Source organism: Ranitomeya variabilis, chromosome 1 (genome assembly GCF_051348905.1).
Source record: "Ranitomeya variabilis isolate aRanVar5 chromosome 1, aRanVar5.hap1, whole genome shotgun sequence".
Classification (NCBI taxonomy): Eukaryota; Metazoa; Chordata; class Amphibia; order Anura; family Dendrobatidae; genus Ranitomeya; species Ranitomeya variabilis.
Window position 1 is genome coordinate 663,240,514 of NC_135232.1, and position 14,945 is coordinate 663,255,458.

Consider the following 14,945-nt stretch of genomic DNA (forward strand, 5'->3'; position numbering starts at 1 on the left):
GTGTCCAGCATTCTGCACCAGTGTCCAGCTTTCTGCACCAGTGTCCAGCTTTCTGCCCCTGTGTCCAGCTTTCTGCCCCAGTGTCCAGCTTTCTGCCCCAGTGTCCAGCTTTCTGCCCCAGTGTCCAGCTTTCTGCCCCAGTGTCCAGCTTTCTGCCCCAGTGTCCAGCTTTCTGCCCCAGTGTCCAGCATTCTGCCCCAATGTCCAGCGTTCTGCCCCAATGTCCAGCGTTCTGCCCCAATGTCCAGCGTTCTGCCCCAATGTCCAGCATTCTGCCCCAGTGTCCAGCGTTCTGCCCCAGTGTCCAGCTTTCTGCCCCAGTGTCCAGCTTTCTGCCCCAGTGTCCAGCTTTCTGCCCCAGTGTCCAGCGTTCTGCCCCAATGTCCTTTCTGCCCCCGTGTCCAGCTTTCTGCCCCCCTGTGTCCAGCTTTCTGCCCCCCTGTGTCCAGCTTTCTGCCCCCCTGTGTCCAGCTTTCTTCCCCCCTGTGTCCAGCATCCTGCCCCCCTGTGTCCAGGTCCAGCTTCCTGCCCCCCTGTGTCCAGCTTCCTGCCCCACTGTGTCCAGCTTTCTGCCCCCCTGTGTCCAGCTTTCTGCCCCCGTGTCCAGCTTTCTGCCCCCCTGTGTCCAGCTTCCTGACCCCTGTGTCCAGCTTCCTGCCCCCGTGTCCAGCTTCCTGCCCCACTGTGTCCAGCTTTCTGCCCCCGTGTCCAGCTTTCTGCCCCCCTGTGTCCAGCTTTCTGCCCCCCTGTGTCCAGCTTCCTGCCCCCCTGTGTCCAGCTTCCTGCCCCCCTGTGTCCAGCTTCCTGCCCCGGGCCCCCCGGATCGCCGCTCTCAATAAAAAAAAAAAACAAGTTCTGCTTACCTGACCGCGCTCCTGCTGTCTCTGGTTATCGGTGGGGGCGGCCATCTTCCTGAGGCCGCGCGTGCGCAGATAGAGTGCTCTGCTGCCCGGGGCTTCAGGAAAATGGCCGCGGGATGCCGCGCGTGCACAGATGGAGATCGCGGCGGCCATTTTTCTGAAGCCGAGATGCGAACAGGTTCCCTTTAATAGAAAACAAAAATTCTGCGCCGCCGGCGACCCGCCCCCCGCATTGTGCCGCCCGAGGCGGACCACCCCCCCCGCCCCCCCCTTCCTACGCCACTGATACTAATACATTTTATTCACAGTATAAAATCAAAAGCAAACTGGATTTGTGTGGTAATGTGTGGGGACAGAGCCTCGTGTAGTAATGTGGGGGGACGGAGCCTCGTGTGGTAATGTGTGGGGACGGAGCCTCGTGTGGTAATGTGTGGGGACGGAGCCTCGTGTGGTAATGTGGGGGGGCGTGATTATGTGTGGTAATATGGTGGGGGGTGGGATTATGTGTGGTAATGTGGTGGGGGGCGGGACTGTGTGTGCTAATGTGGTGGGGGGGCGGGATTGTGTGGTAATGTGGTGGGGGCAGAATTATGTGTGGTAATATGGTGGGGGGCGGGATTGTGTGTGGTAATGTATTGGAGGGTGGGGTTATGTATGGTAATGTGGTGGGGGGTGGGATTATGTGAGGTAATGTGGTGGGGGGAGGGATTATGTGTGGTGATGTGGTGGGGGCAGGATTATATGTGGTAATGTGGTGGGGGCACCATTATGTGTGGTAATGTGGTGGGGGGGCGGGATTATGTGTGGTAATGTGGTGGGGGTAGGATTATGTGTGGTAATGTGAAGCGGGGGCGGGATTATGTGTGGTAATGTGGTGGGGGGGCGGGATTATGTGTGGTAATGTGGTGGGGTGCAGGATTATGTGTGGTAATGTGTTGGGGGGGCGGGATTGTGTGAGGTAATGTGGTGGGGGCAGGATTGTGTGTAATAATGGTGTGGGTGGCGGGATTATGTGTGGTGATGTGTGGGGGCGGAGTTACTGTGCAGGGGGTGGGATTAGCGAGTAATCACGATGCATCTTATATATATATATATATATATATATATATATATATATATATACTGTATTTATATTTAATTCAGCACTAGATAGCATAAAAGCCGGTAATTCTATTGCCGGCTTTTGCTATCTCCTTCCCAAACCCGACATGATGTGAGACATGGTTTACAGACAGTAAACTAATGTTAGTAGTCTGCAAAATTTGGGCCCTCTAGCTATTAAATTAAAGGGTTAAATCGCGGAAAAAATTGGCGTGGGCTCCTGCGCAATTTTCTCCGCCAGAGTGGTAATGCCAGTGACTGAGGGCAGATATTAGTAGCCTAGAGAGGGTCCATGGTTATTGGCCCCCCTGGCTGGAAGATGCGCCTATTCTTCCCACTCCCATGTAGTGGTGGGATATGGGGTAATGAAGGGTTAATGTCACCCTGCTATTGTAAGGTGACATTAAGCCTGATTAATAATGGAGAGGCGTCAAATATGACACCTATCCATTATTAATCCAATAGTAGGAAATGGTTAATAAAACACACACACATTATTACAAAGTACTTTAATGAAATAAAGGCATAGGGTGGTTTTAATATTTTATTAGACTCTTAATCCACCTGAAGACCCTCGTTCTGTAAAAAAGGAAAAATAAAAAAACAACAATATCCCATACCTTCCGTCATTCAAGTCACGTCCCACGATGTAAATCCATCTGAAGGGGTTAAATAATTTTACACCCAGGAGCTCTGCTAATGCAGTCGCTCCTGTCTGTAAAACTTGGTGAATGAATGGAAAGCAGGGGAATGTCCTGTAGTTACCTTGAGTCGCGGTGATGCGCCCTCTGCTGGATGTCCTCATATGAACTCGAGCGTGGGAAAACCGCGATAAATCCGCAGTAAAAAACGCAGCGGTTTTGCACTGCGGATTTATCAAAACCGCTGGGGAAAATTCTGCAATGGAATCCGCAGCATGTGCACATGGCCTTAATTTAATACCTATTCTATGTGTAGACATTTATTCTACCTATACTATTCTATTCTGTCAGTGTGAGTTTACTGTACACCGCACTGAATTGCCGTCTTTTCTCTATAACACCGGTGCGTATTTCTCGCAAGTCACACTGCTGGTCCGTGTGTAATCCGTATTTTTCTCACCCCCATAGACTTTCATTGGCGATTTTTTTGCGCAATATGGTGACAAACGCAGCATGCTGCGATTTTCTACGGCCGTACAAGACCATATAATACAGATCCGTAAAATACGGCAGATAGGAGCTGGGCCATAGAGAATCATTGTAACGTATGCAATCGTTATTTTCTGCACCTCTCATACGTCCGTAAAACTCGCTAGTGTGACGCCGGCCTTACAGTTATTAGGTTCTTTAGAAGGACGTAGATCTGGGGATTTATTCACACAGAATATAGGCTGAACTGGATGGACAAATGTCTTTTTTCGGCCTTGCTAACTTTGCTGCTATGTATATGTTACTATGACCAAAAGGCAAAAAATGGTAATCTTCAGCACTCAAAAAATTCAAAATGATTCATAAGTTCATATCATATTCCATTTATTGTGCAGCTGACATAGGGAAATAAAGACATCAATCCATCCTACGTTTCGGCATATCTGCCTTTATCAAGGAGGTCTATAAATATATAGATACAACAGATAAAACAAATAATAATACATATAAACAAACAAAAAATGATTCTTTCATCATATACAAATCAAAAGATAGCTCTATCATGACCTCGGGTCACATGAATTTATCAAAAATTATAGTTATCTCTGGCTGCAGTTGTGGAATAATGATAGTAAGAGTATATTATCATAAATATTAGAATATGTAAATAAGCTATCTGAAGCGTGGTCTGTAATTTTAAATATCAGATAAGACCAGCAAATAAGCCCAAAAACGGGTTGCGTGAGAACAACACGAATCAAAAAGAAAGGGAAAGAAAAGAGAGAAAAACGGAGAACAGACAGGGACCCCCTAGTGGAGGTAAGTGAAAAGCAACATAAAGATTACTGTTTCCATAAAGGCAATCAAAGACTATAAGGTGGATTAATAAAAGTATTTTAGCATTTAGTCTGGGAGTATTTAAATACTCCGTATTAAAGCCGAGTACTAAGAAGCGTTATGAACTGTGCGGTCACTAGTGTTGAGCGATACCTTCCAATATCGGGAAATATCGGATCGGATTGGATCGGACCGATGCCCAAAAAACATCGGATATTGCCGATTCCGATGCCGGAAACCAATGCAAGTCAATGGGACACAAATATTGGAATGAAAATAAACCCTTTCTTTCCTTGCACATCCAGTTTGGGAGGGTGGAAGAGTGTGGGTGGTGCTTGGGCAGAGACTGTGCGTTTCTGTGTGTGCGGGTGGGGTCTGTGCGGGCCTGCTGGGGGTCTGTGCGTGCCTGCCGGGGGTCTGTGCGGGCTGCCGTGGGTCTATGCGGGCCTGCCGGTGATCTGTGCGGGCCTGCCGGGGGTCTATGCGGGCCTGCCGGGGGTCTGTGCGGGCCTGCCAGGGGTCTGTGCGGGCTGCCGGGGGTCTGTGTGGGCCTGCATATATGTACGTATTGTTTGTAATGTATGAATGTATTGTATGTAGTATGTATGTATGTAGTATGTATGTAGTATATAGTATGTTGTATGTATATTATGTTATACTATATACTACATACATACAAAATACTACATACATACTACATACATACATACATACAACATACATACAACATACTACATACATACATACTACATACATACATACAACATACCACATACATACAACATACAGTACATACAACATACTATATACTACATGCATACTACATACATACATATATACAACATACTACATGCATACTACATACATACATACAACATACATGCTACATACAATACATTCATACATTACATACAATACATACATATAGACATACAGTACATATAACATAGAGTACATACTCACCATCACTTGTCACTTTGATCCCCGAAGCCAGTGTCACCTGTAAAAACTATTAAAATAACAAGCAAACAATATACTCCCTGATCCGCAGAAATCCACGAGTGTCCCACGACGATCTCTCGTGGAGAGCATCAGCATCAGCTGATGCGACCGCTTGTTGTGAATTTACGTTTTTGGCTCCCTCTAGTGGTTACTAGTGATTTGACTCTGGGAATGTCTGCCATCCCTTGTATGCTCACCTGGGTCGTTAGGTCAGGGGTGTTGCTATATAAGCTCCCTGGACCTTTAGTTCAATGCCTGGCAACGTTGTAATCAGAGCTAATCTGTTGTGCTCTTGTCTACTGATCCTGGTTCCTGCTAGATTAAGCTAAGTCTGCTTTCTTGCTTTTTGCTATTTGTTTTTGTTTGCATTTTTGTCCAGCTTGTACATAATCTGTATCCTAACCTTGCTGGAAGCTCTAGGGAGGCTGGAGTTCTCCCCCCGGGCCGTTAGACGGTTCGGGGGTTCTTGAATTTCCAGTGTGGATTTTTGATAGGGTTTTTGTTGACCATATAAGTTATCTTACTACATTCTGCTATTAGTAAGTGGGCCTCTCTTTGCTAAACCTAGTTCATCTCTGTGTTTGTCATTTCCTCTTACCTCACCGTTATTATTTGTGGGGGGCTTGTATCCAACTTTTGGGGTCTATTCTCTGGAGGCAAGAGAGGTCTTTGTTTTCCTCTTCTAGGGGTAGTTAGTCCTCCGGCTGGCGCGAGACATCTAGCGACCAACGTAGGCATGTTCCCCGGCTACTTCTAGTGTTGGCGTTAGGAGTAGATATATGGTCAACCCAGTTACCACTGCCCTATGAGCTGGATTTTTGTACTTCGCAGACTTACTTGTTCCTCTGAGACCCTCGCCATTGGGGTCATAACAGTTTGCCAGACCAGTATTAAATGTTAAATGCATTGCAGAAGCGGGATTATAAGAAAGAAAATTCTGAGTTTTTTTTTCTCTTTCTCATTTTTTTTTCTTTTCCCCTTTACCTCTGAGTGGCTTGTGTTTGCTGCAGACATGAATGTCCAGACCTTGATTACAGGTGTGGACCAGCTTACTGCTCGTGTGCAGGGCATACAAGATTATGTTATCAGAAATCCTATGTCAGAACCTAAGATACCGATTCCTGAACTGTTTTCCGGAGACCGATTTAAATTTAGAAATTTCAGGAATAATTGTAAATTGTTTTTGTCCCTGAGACCCTGTTCATCTGGAGACTCCGCTCAGCAAGTGAAAATTGTTATTTCTTTTTTACGGGGTGACCCTCAGGATTGGGCCTTCTCGCTGGCGCCAGGAGATCCGGCATTGGCTGATATTGATGCGTTTTTTCTGGCGCTCGGTTTGCTTTATGAGGAACCCAATCTTGAGATTCAGGCAGAAAAAGCCTTGCTGGCTATGTCTCAGGGCCAGGACGAGGCTGAAGTGTATTGCCAAAAATTTCGGAAATGGTCCGTGCTGACCCAGTGGAACGAGTGTGCATTGGCTGCAAATTTCAGAAATGGCCTTTCTGAAGCCATTAAGAATGTGATGGTGGGTTTTCCCATTCCCACAGGTCTGAATGATTCCATGGCCCTGGCAATTCAAATCGACCGGCGGTTGCGGGAGCGCAAAACCGCAAATTCCCTCATGGTGTTGTCTGAACAGGCACCTGATTTAATGCAATGTGATAGAATCCTGACTAGAAATGAGCGGAAAATTCATAGACGCCAGAATGGCTTGTGTTACTACTGTGGTGATTCTACACATGTTATCTCAGCATGCTCTAAACGTCTTACTAGGGTTGTTAGTCCTGTCGCCATTGGTAATTTGCAACCTAAATTTATTCTATCTGTAACTTTGATTTGCTCACTGTCATCGTATCCTGTCATGGCGTTTGTAGACTCAGGTGCTGCCCTGAGTCTGATGGATCTGTCATTTGCCAAGCGCTGCGGTTTTGTTCTGGAGCCATTGGAAAATCCTATCCCTCTTAGGGGTATTGATGCTACGCCTTTGGCAAAAAATAAACCGCAGTTTTGGACACAGGTTACCATGTGCATGACTCCCGAACATCGGGAGGTGATACGTTTTCTTGTTCTGCATAAGATGCATGATTTGGTTGTTTTGGGTTTGCCATGGTTACAGACCCATAATCCAGTCTTGGACTGGAAGGCAATGTCGGTGTCAAGTTGGGGCTGCCATGGAATTCATGGAGATTCCCTGCCCTTGTCTATTGCTTCTTCTACGCCTTCGGAAGTTCCGGCGTATTTGTCTGATTATCAGGATGTCTTCAGCGAGTCTAAGTCCAGTGCACTGCCTCCTCATAGGGAATGTGACTGTGCAATAGATTTGATTCCTGGCAGTAAGTTTCCTAAGGGGAGACTGTTTAATTTGTCGGTACCTGAACATACCGTGATGCGTTCATATATCAAGGAGTCTCTTGAGAAGGGGCATATCCGTCCTTCTTCTTCCCCTCTTGGTGCGGGATTCTTTTTTGTGGCCAAAAAGGACCGATCTTTGAGGCCTTGTATTGACTATCGGCTTTTAAACAAGATCACTGTCAAATTTCAGTATCCTTTGCCGCTGTTGTCAGACTTGTTTGCCCGGATTAAAGGTGCCAAGTGGTTCACCAAGATAGACCTTCGTGGTGCGTACAACCTTGTGCGCATTAAGCAAGGCGATGAATGGAAAACCGCATTCAATACGCCCGAAGGTCATTTTGAGTACTTGGTGATGCCATTTGGGCTCTCTAATGCACCTTCAGTTTTTCAGTCCTTCATGCATGACATTTTCCGGAAGTATCTGGATAAATTTTGGATTGTTTATCTGGATGATATTCTGGATTTTTCTGATGATTGGGACTCGCATGTGGAGCAGGTCAGGATGGTTTTTAAGATTTTGCGTGAAAATTCTTTGTTTGTTAAAGGCTCAAAGTGTCTCTTTGGTGTACAGAGGGTTCCCTTTTTGGGGTTCATTTTTTCCCCTTCTGCTGTGGAGATGGACCCAGTCAAGGTCCGAGCTATTCATGATTGGACTCAACCCTCGTCAGTTAAGAGTCTTCAGAAGTTCTTGGGTTTTGCTAACTTCTACCGTCGTTTTATCGCAAATTTTTCTAGCGTTGTTAAACCATTGACGGATATGACCAAGAAAGGCTCTGATGTAGCTAACTGGGCTCCTGCTGCCGTGGAGGCTTTCCAGGAGTTGAAACGCCGGTTTACTTCGGCGCCTGTTTTGTGCCAACCTGACACCTCACTTCCCTTTCAGGTGGAGGTGGATGCTTCGGAGATTGGGGCAGGGGCCGTTTTGTCGCAGAGAGGCCCTGGTTGCTCTACTATGAGACCTTGTGCCTTTTTCTCCAGGAAGTTTTCGCCGGCAGAGCGAAATTATGATGTGGGCAATCGGGAGTTGTTGGCCATGAAGTGGGCATTTGAGGAGTGGCGTCATTGGCTCGAGGGTGCTAAGCATCGTGTGGTGGTCTTGACTGATCACAAAAATCTGATGTATCTCGAGTCTGCTAAACGCCTGAATCCTAGACAGGCCCGCTGGTCATTGTTTTTCTCCCGTTTTGACTTTGTGGTCTCGTATTTACCAGGTTCTAAGAATGTGAAGGCCGATGCTCTGTGTAGGAGCTTTGTGCCTGATGCTCCTGGAGTCGCTGAACCTGTGGGTATTCTTAAGGAAGGAGTTATCTTGTCAGCTATTTCTCCGGATCTGCGACGTGTGTTGCAGAGATTTCAGGCTGGTAGGCCTGACTCTTGTCCATCTGACAGATTGTTTGTGCCTGCTAAATGGACCAGCAGAGTCATTTCCGAGGTTCATTCCTCAGTGTTGGCAGGGCACCCGGGAATTTTTGGCACCAGAGATCTGGTGGCCAGGTCCTTTTGGTGGCCTTCCTTGTCAAGGGATGTGCGGTCATTTGTGCAGTCCTGTGGAACTAGTGCTCGAGCTAAGCCTTGCTGTTCTCGTGCCAGCGGGTTGCTCTTGCCCTTGCCTGTCCCGAAGAGACCTTGGACACACATCTCTATGGATTTCATTTCTGATCTTCCGGTGTCTCAGGGCATGTCTGTCATCTGGGTGATATGTGATCGTTTCTCCAAGATGGTCCATTTGGTTCCTTTGCCTAAGCTGCCCTCCTCTGCTGATCTGGTTCCTGTGTTCTTCCAGAACGTGGTTCGTTTGCACGGCATTCCTGAGAATATTGTGTCGGACAGAGGATCCCAGTTTGTTTCCAGGTTCTGGCGATCCTTTTGTGGTAGGATGGGCATTGATTTGTCGTTTTCGTCCGCTTTTCATCCCCAGACTAACGGACAAACGGAGCGAACTAATCAGACTCTGGAGGCTTATTTGAGGTGTTTTGTCTCTTCTGATCAGGATGATTGGGTGACCTTCTTGCCGTTGGCTGAATTTGCCCTTAATAATCGGGCTAGTTCCGCCACCTTGGTTTCGCCATTTTTCTGCAACTCTGGTTTCCATCCTCGTTTTTCCTCGGGACATGTGGAGCCTTCTGACTGTCCTGGGGTGGATTCTGTGGTGGATAGGTTGCAGCGGATCTGGAGTCATGTGGTGGACAACTTGAAGTTGTCACAGGAGAAGGCTCAGCGTTTTGCCAACCGCCGCCGCGGTGTGGGTCCCCGACTTCGCGTTGGGGATTTGGTATGGCTGTCTTCTCGATTTGTTCCTATGAAGGTCTCCTCTCCCAAATTTAAGCCTCGCTTCATTGGTCCTTACAAGATATTGGAAATCCTTAATCCTGTATCCTTTCGCCTGGATCTTCCGGTGTCGTTTGCCATTCACAACGTATTTCATAGGTCCTTGTTGCGGCGGTACGTTGTGCCTGTGGTCCCTTCTGCTGAGCCTCCTGCTCCGGTGTTGGTTGAGGGCGAGTTGGAGTACGTGGTGGAGAAGATCTTAGATTCTCGTCTCTCCAGGCGGAGGCTTCAGTACCTGGTCAAGTGGAAGGGCTATGGTCAGGAGGATAATTCCTGGGTGGTCGCCTCTGATGTGCATGCGGCCGATTTGGTTCGTGCCTTTCACACCGCTCATCCTGATCGCCCTGGTGGTCTTGGTGAGGGTTCGGTGACCCCTCACTAAGGGTGGGGTACTGTTGTGAATTTACCTTTTTGGCTCCCTCTAGTGGTTACTAGTGATTTGACTCTGGGAATGTCTGCCATCCCTTGTATGCTCACCTGGGTCGTTAGGTCAGGGGTGTTGCTATATAAGCTCCCTGGACCTTCAGTTCAATGCCTGGCAACGTTGTAATCAGAGCTAATCTGTTGTGCTCTTGTCTACTGATCCTGGTTCCTGCTAGATTAAGCTAAGTCTGCTTTCTTGCTTTTTGCTATTTGTTTTTGTTTGCATTTTTGTCCAGCTTGTACATAATCTGTATCCTAACCTTGCTGGAAGCTCTAGGGAGGCTGGAGTTCTCCCCCCGGGCCGTTAGACGGTTCGGGGGTTCTTGAATTTCCAGTGTGGATTTTTGATAGGGTTTTTGTTGACCATATAAGTTATCTTACTACATTCTGCTATTAGTAAGTGGGCCTCTCTTTGCTAAACCTAGTTCATCTCTGTGTTTGTCATTTCCTCTTACCTCACCGTTATTATTTGTGGGGGGCTTGTATCCAACTTTTGGGGTCTATTCTCTGGAGGCAAGAGAGGTCTTTGTTTTCCTCTTCTAGGGGTAGTTAGTCCTCCGGCTGGCGCGAGACATCTAGCGACCAACGTAGGCATGTTCCCCGGCTACTTCTAGTGTTGGTGTTAGGAGTAGATATATGGTCAACCCAGTTACCACTGCCCTATGAGCTGGATTTTTGTACTTCGCAGACTTACTTGTTCCTCTGAGACCCTCGCCATTGGGGTCATAACACCGCTCTCTAGGGGCTCCAGGAATACAATGACAGGAGGGAGGTATCCTTCTGCACTGTATTCCTCCGTCACTGTAAAAAATAGTCCCTAGTCTCACTTTTGGCATTGCTGTGTGAGAAAGTTCCCATGCAGCAATTGCCATAAAGTGAGACCAGTGAACTACAGTAACCTCTCAGTGATGCACTGCAGGAGCCATTGTCTCCTGTCAGTTTGTCACTGGAGGTCCTATAGAGCGGTGACATCACCCGATGTCCCTGTTCTATAGGGGAGATCATCGTGGGACCCTCGTTGTTAATTGGACTACGGTGGAATGTGAGTATACGGTTTATTATTTAACATTTTTTGCAGGCGCTGAAGTATGGTAAGTATGGTTAAATTAATAATAATAAAATACTTTTTTCTGGCTGTGTATTTTGTTTTTAACTCTTTCACTACTCTAGGAATAATAATGGATAGGTGTCTTATTGACGCCTCTCCATTATTAACCCGGCTTAATGTCACCTTACAATAGCAAGGTGACATTAACCCCTTATTACCCCATATCCCACTGCTACACGGGAGTGGGAATAGAGGGGCTAAGTGCCAGAATTGGCGCATCTTACAGATGCACCATTTCTGGGGCAGCTGCGGACTGGTATTTGTAGCCGAGGGGGGATCAATATCCTTGGCCCCTCTCTAGGCTATGGATATCAGCCCACAGCTGTCTGCGTAGCCTTTCTGGCTATAAAATTTAGGGGGACTCCACATCATTTTTGGGGGGGTTCCCCTATTTTAATAGCCAGTAAAGGCTGCGCAGACAGCTGCGGGCTGATATTCATAGCCTGGGAGGGGCCATGAGTATTACCCCCTTCCCAGGCTACAAATATTGGCCCCGTCCGTCGGCTTTCCCCCTCTGGCGCAGAACATTGAGCAGGAGCCCACGCCATTTTTTTTCCCGTTTTTTTCTTTTGAGTTCATTAATCAACATCGACCTATCTATGGATATATCTATCTATAGATATATCTATAGATACATAGATGTTTCTATCCATATATCTATCTGGGTAATTTCATACATCAGGTTTTTGCCGTCACGCAGAATCCGGCAAGTTTTGAAAAAAAAAACAATCCTTTTTTTTCTGCTGGATCCGTTTTTTCTCATAGAGTTGTATTAGCGCCGTAATGCACCTGATGGCCACATGTTTCATCCGTTTTTTGCCGGATCCGTAAAAAAAGCTGTTTCCGCCGGATGGAAAACACATACAGAGGAACGATTTTTCTGTCCGGCGAAAAAACGCACAGTGACGGATCCGGCGAAAAATGTATGAGACTGAGATGTGAAATGATGAATCCGGCCTCAGAATCCATTTTTTCATGCATGTTTCCATTCAAATCATGCATTTTCCGTTTATATATTTCCAAAAACCGCACCAAAAACTGCATCAAAAACGCACCACAAATTGCATCAAAACCGCACCAAAAACTGCATCAAAACTGCACCAAAAACTGCATCAAAACTGCACCAAAATGCATCAAAAACCGCACCAAAAACTGCATGAAAAACTGCACCACAAACTGCAACAAAACTGCATAAAAACGCATCAAAAAGGCACCAAAAACTGCACCAAAACCGTGTCAAAAACTGCACCAAAAACTGCATCAAAACTGCACCAAAAACCACTCCAAAAACTGCATCAAAACTGAACCAAAACTGCATCATAACTGCACCAAAAACTGCATCAAAAACCGCACCAGAAACGCATCAAAAACCGCACCACAAAATGCATCAAAGCTGCATCAAAAAGGCACCAAAAACTGCACCAAAACAGCACCAAAAACTGCATCATAACTGCACCAAAAACTGCATCAAAAACCGCACCAGAAACGCATCAAAAACCGCACCACAAAATGCATCAAAACTGCATCAAAACTGTAGCAAAACTGCATAAAAAACCGCACCAAAAACTGTATCGAAACCACCAAAACTGCATCAAAAACTGCATCATAACTGCACCAAAAACTGCATCAAAACTGCAACAAAAACTGCATCAAAAACCACACCGCAAACTGCATCAAAACTGCACCAGTTTTTGATGCAGGGTTTGATGCAGTTTTTGGTGCTGTTTTGATGCGTATTTGGTGCGGTTTTTAATGCAGTTTTGATGCAGTTTTTTGCGCAGTTATGATGCAGTTTTTGAAGCAGTTTTGGTGCAGTTTTTGATGCATTTTTTGGTGCGCTTTTTGATGCAGTTTTGATGCAGTTCTTGGTGCACTTTAGATGCAGTTTTTGATGCAGTTTTGATGTGGTTTTTGGTGCAGTTTTGATGCAGTTTTTGGTGCAGTTTTGATGCCGTTTTTGGTGCGGTTTTGGTTCAGCTTTTGGTGCAGTTTTTGATGCATTTTTAGGTTATGTGCACACGCTGCAGATTTAACTGTGGAATTTTCTGTGCAGATTTTGCATTTCTTGGCAGAAAATGCAGGTCAGAATCTGCACCTTTTTTTGGTATGTGCACACGTTACTTCCTACTCCATCCGACATTTCATCAACTGCCGCACAAAAGGGGTAGTATATAAAGCCACCTGTGAATGTGGTTTGGAGTATGTGGGGAAGACAAAGAGGGAATTTCGAAAAAGGGTTGGGGAACACCTCTGGGACATTGTCCACAGGAGAGAAACCCCCGTAGCCACCCATATGAACCACTTCCATCAAGGTAACCCCAAGAAAATCGTTTTTGTCGGCATTGACAAAATACCTCCACCAGTAAGAGGAGGTGATTGGGACAAATTGATCCTTCAAAAGGGAGAGCAGGTGGATATTTACGCTCCAAACTGTGCAGCCAAAAGGCATGAATGAGCTGCAATCTTATAGTTGTTTCCTATAAGTTGCCCTTGATATGTTTATCCCTTTTAGGGACACTCTAAAAGGGACAGCCGTCGTGGAGTGGGGGCGCCATTGGCGCAGGAATTTAGGGCGCCAACCCCTACGTTAGGCAGTCCTACAGTCCTTAGGGTGAGTTTGAAAACCTTTCCCTCCCCTAAAAAAATAAAAAATAAAAAAATAAAAAATGCACATTTATTGCTGGCATATCACCTACTTTCCTTTCTCCCATGCACTATCTAGGGATAAAATAGGGATGGTTAGTTTGGGACAGCCGTCGTTGAGTGGGGGCGCCTTTTCTCTGCGTACTTTTTTTCTAGGGTGCCAACCTCCACTGATAGGCAGGGCACAGTTTACAATAGGGTCTGTGCCTCATAGGGTTTACAGTCTCCTCTGCACACCCTCCCTCACTTTTTCTTCTTCCTACCACATATAGGCCTTAGTGGTGTCGCGTCCAAATAAAGGAATTCACAGCCATTATATCAATTTTATCAAGTAGAGCCAATTTTGGCAGAATATCTCTATGTGACTCTCCTTCCCCCCCCCCCCTTTTTCTCTGATACATCTGGCCTGTAGTACCCTGTTTCTTGTTGTCTTTTCAATAACGGTATAGGTCAATCCTGAATCATGCCACTTTTGGGTTTAGGACGTTGCTAATATGCTAATACGAAAAACATCCGTCCTACTCTCTAGCCTCATATATATTGTGGGTTTGGCAATATATACTGAGACTTCCGCATTACATGGGGCTTTCAATGGGCCTGTTATACCCTTCGTTTCAGGTAACATGTCCCATATTGCAAGTACGGGGGTTGGGGCTCTAAAGATCTGTATGAGCGCCGCATGCGCAGTACAGGGAAACCTTGCGTTCCACCTGTCTGCCCTGCTTGCGTTCCACCGCTTCAGACGAGCGTCCCAATCCAACCGGAAGTGCTTCACATGACCCTAGATGCGTCACACGCCGGGGGCGGAGTTTCCCCCACGCGCTACAGGTCCGAATCTTGAAATGTCACAGGAACGAGGGAGACCGGTAAGGCAGCCTAGTCAGACCCTGCTACTCCCCTGATGATTCCAGTAGGATGAAACGCGTCGGGGACGCTGTCCATTGTCACGAGACGCTGTCCATCGTCATGGCTTCACTAGATCTTTTCTCACTGAGGGTCTCCATTATGGCAAAGTACACTCTTCAGATGCGGGTGAGATCCACCCACAGCAGTGGGTTATATTTGTTTGGCGCATATTACATTTATTAGTGCTTTGTTAGAGCACTTCCAGTATGTGTCTATTGGAATAAGTGACACAAATTTGTACACTAACCACAACTG